Here is an 8,167-nt window from a genome sequence, read left to right as displayed (position 1 = left end):
AAACTAGAAAAGAAATGGATAAATAGCAGAAATTGCAGAGTCGGTACGAATCCCAGCTTCACCTCTTAATCAATGTGTGATCCTGGGTATCTCATATAATCTTGTATTTCCTCACCTGTCAGAATTGCAAGTCCCAAAACCTTTCAAAATTGTCAGCCCTTCAGAGTGATTTCGTTCTCAGGGGCTGATCTTTAAAAAAGACTTGCTCATGGTTTCACTTGCTATATATAGTGTTGCTTCCTTTATAATGATAGTGAGCATTGATATAGTACACACCACAGCCACATGTTTCTTTACTCTCAAATGGCAACACTGCTTAAAAACCATGTCTCACTTTTAATCTCAGTCTGTCTGGATACAGACCCCTTCCCTGTATCTTCAGATCGTCATACACTCTCTATGCTTTGGTATGTGTGGTTTTTTGTTCTTGCTTCCCATTGGTCGCCTGTATCCATGCTTGAGCACTTTTGCTGTCTCTGAGGCAGCTAATCTGAGTCGTTTGACTATTTTGGATTATGGGTATGTTTGTTATAAAATCTGTGTCCTGCAGTTATACTATGTCCAGTATACCTTCCACGTGGCGGCTATTGATGAAATGTGTGCTGTGCCTATGCTTGACTCAAGTACCCTTGATGAAGAATCGTAATTTTGCCCTTCAAATGCTACTGGTTTATCACTCTGATTACAACAAGAATGAAGAGGGTAAGGTATCTGAAAGGAGGTTTGCCATGCTTATTTTGATCTCTGCGAGGCAGCATATCAATCTATGGGTTGTTATCGTGACACGGGGTGCGGCGCACTAGATATTCTATATCCTTTAATTCCTTTGGTCTGTTGGAGGGGGCCCCAGAGGTGTCCGTGCCACTGGCCCCCAAAGTGGTTAAAATGGCCCTGTATGTCCTTGCCTTTCTTTCTTGTGATTAATGTCTTTTCTTATTCCCCCTTAGGTGAGCGGAGGTTCGGGAGTGCGCAGCTGGGATCGGGCTCTTGCCGGAATGGAGGACGCAAGAGCGTATCACAATTTTGGTACGTAATATGCGAAGTGCAGCGCTGTTTTGTCTTTTATTTGCTAACCTGTACTCTTTCTTCCTTTTCAGGTCGCGATGGTCTTTTCTGGCGTGCGAGGTGTTCCGGATTGATGCTGGCCGAGAAATGCCCAACCAGGTGAGGTTCTCGTGATGACTGCGGCTAGCGCTGTACTTGACTTGTTTTAACGTTGCTGCTGATGACTGGATGGATAACCGCGAGCAGCAGAAGGATGGACGAATGACAAACAGAGGCGGGATGGAATTTGCTGGTAAGTAGAGACTAATAATGATATTCTTTGTCTCCTCTGCAGGTCCGTTGTTCAAGGATAACCAGTATCAGGTCACTGGACATGATGAGCATTATGCTGCTGGCTGCAGAATAACGCAAAGCACGTTCTGTAACTTGGGTGTAGTTTATATAGCCCTCTGTAAAGTAGTCCAGGTAAAGTAGTCTGGGCTACCACACCCGAAAACACTGCATCGCACAGTCTGGTTCTTAGGAACTAGACTGTGTGGGTGCCTCCACGTTGGCTACAAGCACCCAAAGAAAAAGTCATCCCTTCAAGGAGGTTTTCTATTCTGAACATGAGCCTGGCGCCAAAGGCGCCAGGACTGACTCCAGGAGAGTCCAGGAAGATAGTGCAAAGCCCCTGAGGCCCCCAATTGAACCCTGAGCCCTGGCCCTACCTGGCATGTTGGCATGGCAGTGGGGTTTTGGCTCAAGGGTCGTGACAGCTGGTCTTACTGCCAAACCAAATAAATGCCATTTGGCCTAATTTGTGGTTACTTTTTTGTTTTTCTTTGTCAGAAATGGACTTCTACAACCCCAAACTGAGAACGTTAGAGCAGTACATGAGACGCTCATACCCAAAACCAAATGCGATCTAAGAGCCTTTCTCGGTTTGTCGGGTATTACAGACGGTTCATTTTTTTTTGTAACACATTTTATTGACATTTTCTTATTTGCATACAAGTGTTTGTTAAACTTGAGTTAGTTTGTATATGTGTTAATAATGCCTTTTTCTTTCGTGTAACAAATAACAGTTAAAGGATAGTTCCGGGACTTTTTTTTTATTGTCCCTACGGGTCGGCCATGTGTTTGTAAGCATAAATCGGTAGATCGTAGGAAACTTTCCTATGGACCTTACCCGACTTTTCGCCCATTATCGCACTCGAAATCAGCCTCCATTTTGTGATAATCCTATCATTCCGCCCCATCGACCTGGCTCACCTGCCTTTGCGGCACTAAATCAAATCCCCCGCCCCTGAGCCTGACATCAGCAGACGCGTACTGCCCATTTCAAGCACGTCTCGTGTCAACAATCGCTGCGCCTCAGCTATTGACGTGTTGCCATGGAAATGGCAGGACGCCTCTTTCCCCAATAAGTATAAACAGACCGTTTCACAACACACAGCAGCAGATTTTCGATTCCATTCCTCTCTCTGTGTTACTTTGAGTATTCTGTGACTCGTTTCAGTGCTCTGGTCAGCTACCTTCGCCGCTTGTAGCCCGTGTGAACACCTGTACCATCTCTGTAAATTATTTTACTATCTTTACCGCACAATGGCCACAATAATGCCGTATATGTACGAGCCCGAGTACACCGAGGAAGAACTACTGGAAAGTCAAGCACGCGAAAACGATGGGGATTCGGACGGCAGTTGGGAGGACCAGTCAACGGATGAAGAGCCTGGACCATGTCGCATGGACGGCGTCTCCACCTGGTGCACGTGCAATCGGTGCGAGCTAATGCCAACTGAGGAGGAGAACTGCTGCTGCCGTGAAAATTCCGGGTGCTTGGCCTACATTTCGGAAAGCGAGCAAAGTCTGCAGGAAGGCGAGCAAAGTCCGCAATGCATCACCGAGCTGCCAGAGTTCAGGGAAGCCTGCCTCTCACGGACCGTGTTGAGGATGATGATGGTGCTTATGCACGAACTTCGCGGCACTGTTCGTCCGCGTAATCCGAGTAACGAGTAAGTATACTCTGTTTGTGATGTCAGTGATGCCACCACTATTTCATGGTCGTCTCCCACATATAAAATTACATTTACATATCATTCGAACGCATGTAAATTTGTTCCATATAGTGCATTTTCTAGATATAATTTTTTTCTAAGAAAAATGACATGTGTTACCTGAATCGACATTGATAAGAAAGTTTGGTCAGTTTAATACAGTTTGCATCTTTTTTTTTCACAGGTGGTACAGGCTGGTGGCCTATCGTTGCTTCACTTGGTGGCTTCACGGGAGGCTCGGACACCGCGTTCGGAGAGTAATACCTGCCTGTGCGGTACTTGCCATTAGACAACATTTCCCCAGTGACAGTGGACAATACCGCGGATTTTCCCTCGATGTGCTGCAACCTCAACTTTACAATGTGTAATGTTTATTATTTATGTTTAATTAAAATCTAAAATAAAGCCCAACATATATTTTAACAATGGTTGTTTTGATTTTTTAAATGAATCTAGTGTATATTCTCCTGGGAGGGTGAGGTATTTATAAACTCACCCCCCTGCATTCCATGTAGTAGATCCTGCAGCCATCCTCTTACATTCAGTTAGATGGCCTCTCCTTGGTGAGGCCCTGCGGCAAACGGGTCTTGTCTGCACGACCACCGCCCCGATCCACCCCCCGCCCTATCAAAGGCAGTTCGCACCGGGGTACTTGTGCTGGCAAGTGGAGCTGTCAGGGAGCGATAAAGGCCAAGAGGTGCCAAAGACCATGTACACTTCAAAGTGGTCTATAGAGCATGGGTTGTTGTTCCCATGTCTACCTCCAGACCCCGTGTCTCCTGCCAAGCATCCCCCCTCACGCTGGACGGCCCCCTGCAATCCACATAAGTGTGTCTCCATTCACGAGTCTTCCTGTGTCTTGTCTGCACGACCACCGCCCCGATCCACCCCCCGCCCTATCAAAGGCAGTTCGCACCGGGGTACTTGTGCTGGCAAGTGGAGCTGTCAGGGAGCGATAAAGGCCAAGAGGTGCCAAAGACCATGTACACTTCAAAGTGGTCTATAGAGCATGGGTTGTTGTTCCCATGTCTACCTCCAGACCCCGTGTCTCCTGCCAAGCATCCCCCCTCACGCTGGACGGCCCCCTGCAATCCACATAAGTGTGTCTCCATTCACGAGTCTTCCTGTGTCTTGTCTGCACGACCACCGCCCCGATCCACCCCCCGCCCTATCAAAGGCAGTTCGCACCGGGGTACTTGTGCTGGCAAGTGGAGCTGTCAGGGAGCGATAAAGGCCAAGAGGTGCCAAAGACCATGTACACTTCAAAGTGGTCTATAGAGCATGGGTTGTCGTTCCCATGTCTACCTCCAGACCCCGTGTCTCCTGCCAAACATCCCCCCTCACGCTGGACGGCCCCCTGCAATCCACATAAGTGTGTCTCCATTCACGAGTCTTCCTGTGTCTTGTCTGCACGACCACCGCCCCGATCCACCCCCCCGCCCTATCAAAGGCAGTTCGCACCGGGGTACTTGTGCTGGCAAGTGGAGCTGTCAGGGAGCGATAAAGGCCAAGAGGTGCCAAAGACCATGTACACTTCAAAGTGGTCTATAGATCATGGGTTGTTGTTCCCATGTCTACCTCCAGACCCCGTGTCTCCTGCCAAGCATCCCCCCTCACGCTGGACGGCCCCCTGCAGACCGCATAATGCCACGACATATACACGTCATTCATTCACAAACACACCCCTGTTTCGAATTCTTTATAACCCACTTCATATTTCTAATGAGAACTTCTTTGCGCTTTGCTAGTCAACCCGTGAAGGTGCTGGTTATCTGCTCTTCGTCTCTGTGAACTTCCGTGACCACTTTGAGCAAACTCGTCAGTTTGCAACCTGTGAACTGCTCCCTGTTCTACGACAAGAAACTACTCTGATCCCTGCATCTAACTGTTTGTTCGTCAAGGTAAGTCCATGTACCATAATCATTTTGCGTCCAATTTTTTAATTTATATCTATTTGCTAGTAGTCATCAAATTGCATCCATGTTTTCTTTTCGTTCACGACAGTACATGCAAGGAACTAGTCACATGTTCTGAGTTTAGTCAAATTACTTTTTCTATTTTTTGAAAGTTATTGAAATACTTATCCGCATGTGAATAACATGTATAGTTCCAAGAACCAAAACGGACCTTGCATTGAACCTTTTATGTGTCATTTAATGTTTTAACACATTGGTATTCATAGAGAATTGTTGATCTTTACTTTTCAGAACTTTCCATAATGCCTGCCTGTTCCATTGGCGGTTGCCCTTCGAAGACCCATAACAAATCTGAAGGTACTATAATGCATGTTTTCCCTAAGACAATAGATCAGATAAGAGAATGGGTCCGATATTGCGGATATCCAGCCTCTGAGATAGAAAGTAGAGTCCTAGAAGTCTTTGCGGACAAGAGGGGTGATCGATACCGCATCTGCAGCAGGCACTTTAGCCCAGACATGTACTCCACATCATTGCTAATAAGGACGAAAACACCGCGAGCGAGGCGAAAATTGCTCTCAACCGCTATTCCCACTCTATTCGTCCACATCCCTCCACTGGTGAGTCAAGTTTACGTATTTATCTCTCGGCATTGCGGTAGTGTGTAGCATTAGCTAACAATAATTTCCCCATTTATGTATCCACTCAATATGAAGGCTGAAGATTCTCCATCCGTGTCGTTATTGCAGTCATCAGCCACTTCAAGCGCCTATCGGGTAATCTTACTTAGCTATTCTGACACTGACTTGTTTTAGGCATGTAAATCAATAGTTTTAATTGATCGTGTAATTATTTTACCTAATGGTACACCACAGTACTCGTCCTCTAGTCTTTGTTTTCAGTTATAATTATTGTTATCCAAAATAATGCAAGTACTGTCTTTCAGGGAGATGCTGAGGAGTCCAACGCATTGACGACAACCGTAGATGTCACTCAGATGCTCGAGGTACGTTTCCGGACAGTTCCATCGATGGAGATCATCAGATCTTGCATTCTTGTAGCGTGATTGTTACACACAATGTTTCTTTCGTTTTTAGCCATTGGTATGTCCTTCTGTCGTCGCCCTCCTATGTGTCTTCTTTTTTCAATATTGTGTTCATTACTAATGAAAGTCCTATGTTTCAGGGAGTCGATGGAGCATTAGTCCAAGAGGAAGGGGGAGCATGCAGTTACGGGTCGGCGCAACAGCTTGCAGAAGTGTGCACCGCAGTTACAGCGTCCCTTGATGTTCTTATGCATTTCGAGGTATGGATACTGACAGATCAATCATGCGAGATCAAATGACGTGATTACATCCGCTATACTTCCTTCTTTATTAACGCAAGTACTATGTTTCAGGGAGCTGACGGAGCTTCTTCAACAAGAACATCACCCCTAGTAGTTGATGCAGATCTCTGGGTGGTGACACTTCCAACGATGGAGCAAATCGAATCATATTTAGATATCCATTATTTATTTTAGACAACTGATCATTTGTGCAGGTCTATTTAGATGAGCCGTTGACGCCTGCAGAAAGTTTATGTTCTTTTAAACAAAATAGAAAACCATACTAATGCAATTACTGTGTTTCAGGGAGTTGCTGAAGCGTCATCTTCAATAATATCATCAATGGAAGTCTATGCGGAGCCCGAGGTATGGATCTTGACAGTTCAATCTAACTAGATCAACAATGCGTGAACTATTGTCGTTTGAATGTTCTACACAATGCGTTCATTCGTGTTTTGCTATTGAGATGTACGTATGGGTATTGGTCCCCAAGTACATTTTGTGTTTTCAATATTATTATACATACTAATGAAAGTTCTATGTTTCAGCGAGTCGATGGAGCCTCAGTGAGTGATGGATGTGCTTATCATGAAAGTATAGTCGTTGCAGCGCGAGAGGAAGTGGAGACATGCACACACGAGTCGGAGCAACAGCGTCCAGATGTTGAAGTTCGAGGAAAGAAAGTTTCAAAGAAAAGAAAGCAAAAGAAGGTTAGTGTCCTGTTCACTATATTATGTTGTCTTTCACTGTCAATAGTTCAATACTGTAAGTTGTGTTTAAACTGAACATCCCTTTTCTAATCTGTCCTCTAGTTGCGAGTGGGTGTAAGAACTAGATCTACACAGACAGTGAAGCGAACGAGAGATGTTGCTTGTCAAACCTTTTGGCAGGGACTTGAGACTGGAGATGCATCGTGCCAATGGGAAGAATATGAAGTGATTGACAACGGAGCTATACCACCACCAGCCATTGATAGTGAATGTCCTCCTGGTAGTTTGGATGCAGTCGTAGATCAATTCACAGAATCCACACCCGCAAAAAATAAGAGCACGCGAAAGTTGAAGACATTGTTTTTTTCTCCCATCTCCGGACAAGGAACAGATGTTGCAATGGAAGAGAATGAAGTGGACGACAATGAAACACCATCAATATCACTCAGCATAGCGGAAGACGATATCAGAGATTGTACCTTTCATGCGAGTGACATGTCCTCAACGTTACAGGCCGAACCAGCTGGGATGCAGAGTGACAGTATAAGGAAAGAGGCCAAATTCATTGTATTCGATAGCTGTTTGATGGATATTATTATGATGATGAAATGTGGGCATTGGGTTGGTGGGGAAGTATGTGGGGAGCCATTGATTAATGTGACTCGTGCAATTCGAGGCACTAACCTTAAAATACATGCCACCTGTACACAATATCATCCGTTCGCATGGTCTGCACAACCCATGCTGGGGCAACTGCCAGCAGGCAATCTACTTTGTGCAGCGGCCGCACTTTTTAGTGGTTCAAGTTTTAAAAAGTTACAGTATTTCTTTCAGTTTGTGGGAATCCATTTCATTGCGAAAAGTCAGTTCTACAAATACCAAACCGATTATCTATTTCCAGCCATCAGCGAAGCTTGGAGAATGGAAAAAATGTCAATGGAAAGTACATTCGCGGGCAAACGCTTCAGGCTAGCCGGTGATGGACAATGCGACAGTCCAGGATTTTCAGCCAAGTACTGCACCTACCACTTTCAGGACATGGAAAGTAAGAAAATTGTGAGTTCGGTGGTCGTGCAGGTGTCACAAAGTACATCCTCAGTGGCCATGGAGAAAGTTGGCTTTGTAGCATCATTGCAAGAACTACAATCGCGGGGAATGGTGATCGACCTGA

General features: G+C 45.5%; 1 long non-coding RNA gene across 1 annotated transcript; it reads left to right on the top strand.

Moving 5' to 3' along the window:
- Window positions 1–3,197: 3,197 nt before the first annotated feature.
- On the top strand, window positions 3,198–5,329 carry LOC138513023 (uncharacterized). The gene is made up of 3 exons (XR_011281653.1): window positions 3,198–3,408; window positions 4,793–4,945; window positions 5,252–5,329. It is a non-coding gene; the product is annotated as an uncharacterized lncRNA (long non-coding RNA).
- The last annotated feature ends 2,838 nt before the right edge of the window (window positions 5,330–8,167 follow it).

This window comes from Ambystoma mexicanum, chromosome 12 (genome assembly GCF_040938575.1).
Source record: "Ambystoma mexicanum isolate Mex_15411 chromosome 12, UKY_AmexF1_1, whole genome shotgun sequence".
In the NCBI taxonomy this organism is placed as follows: domain Eukaryota; kingdom Metazoa; phylum Chordata; class Amphibia; order Caudata; family Ambystomatidae; genus Ambystoma; species Ambystoma mexicanum.
This window is presented reverse-complemented; position numbering and strand designations above follow the sequence as displayed.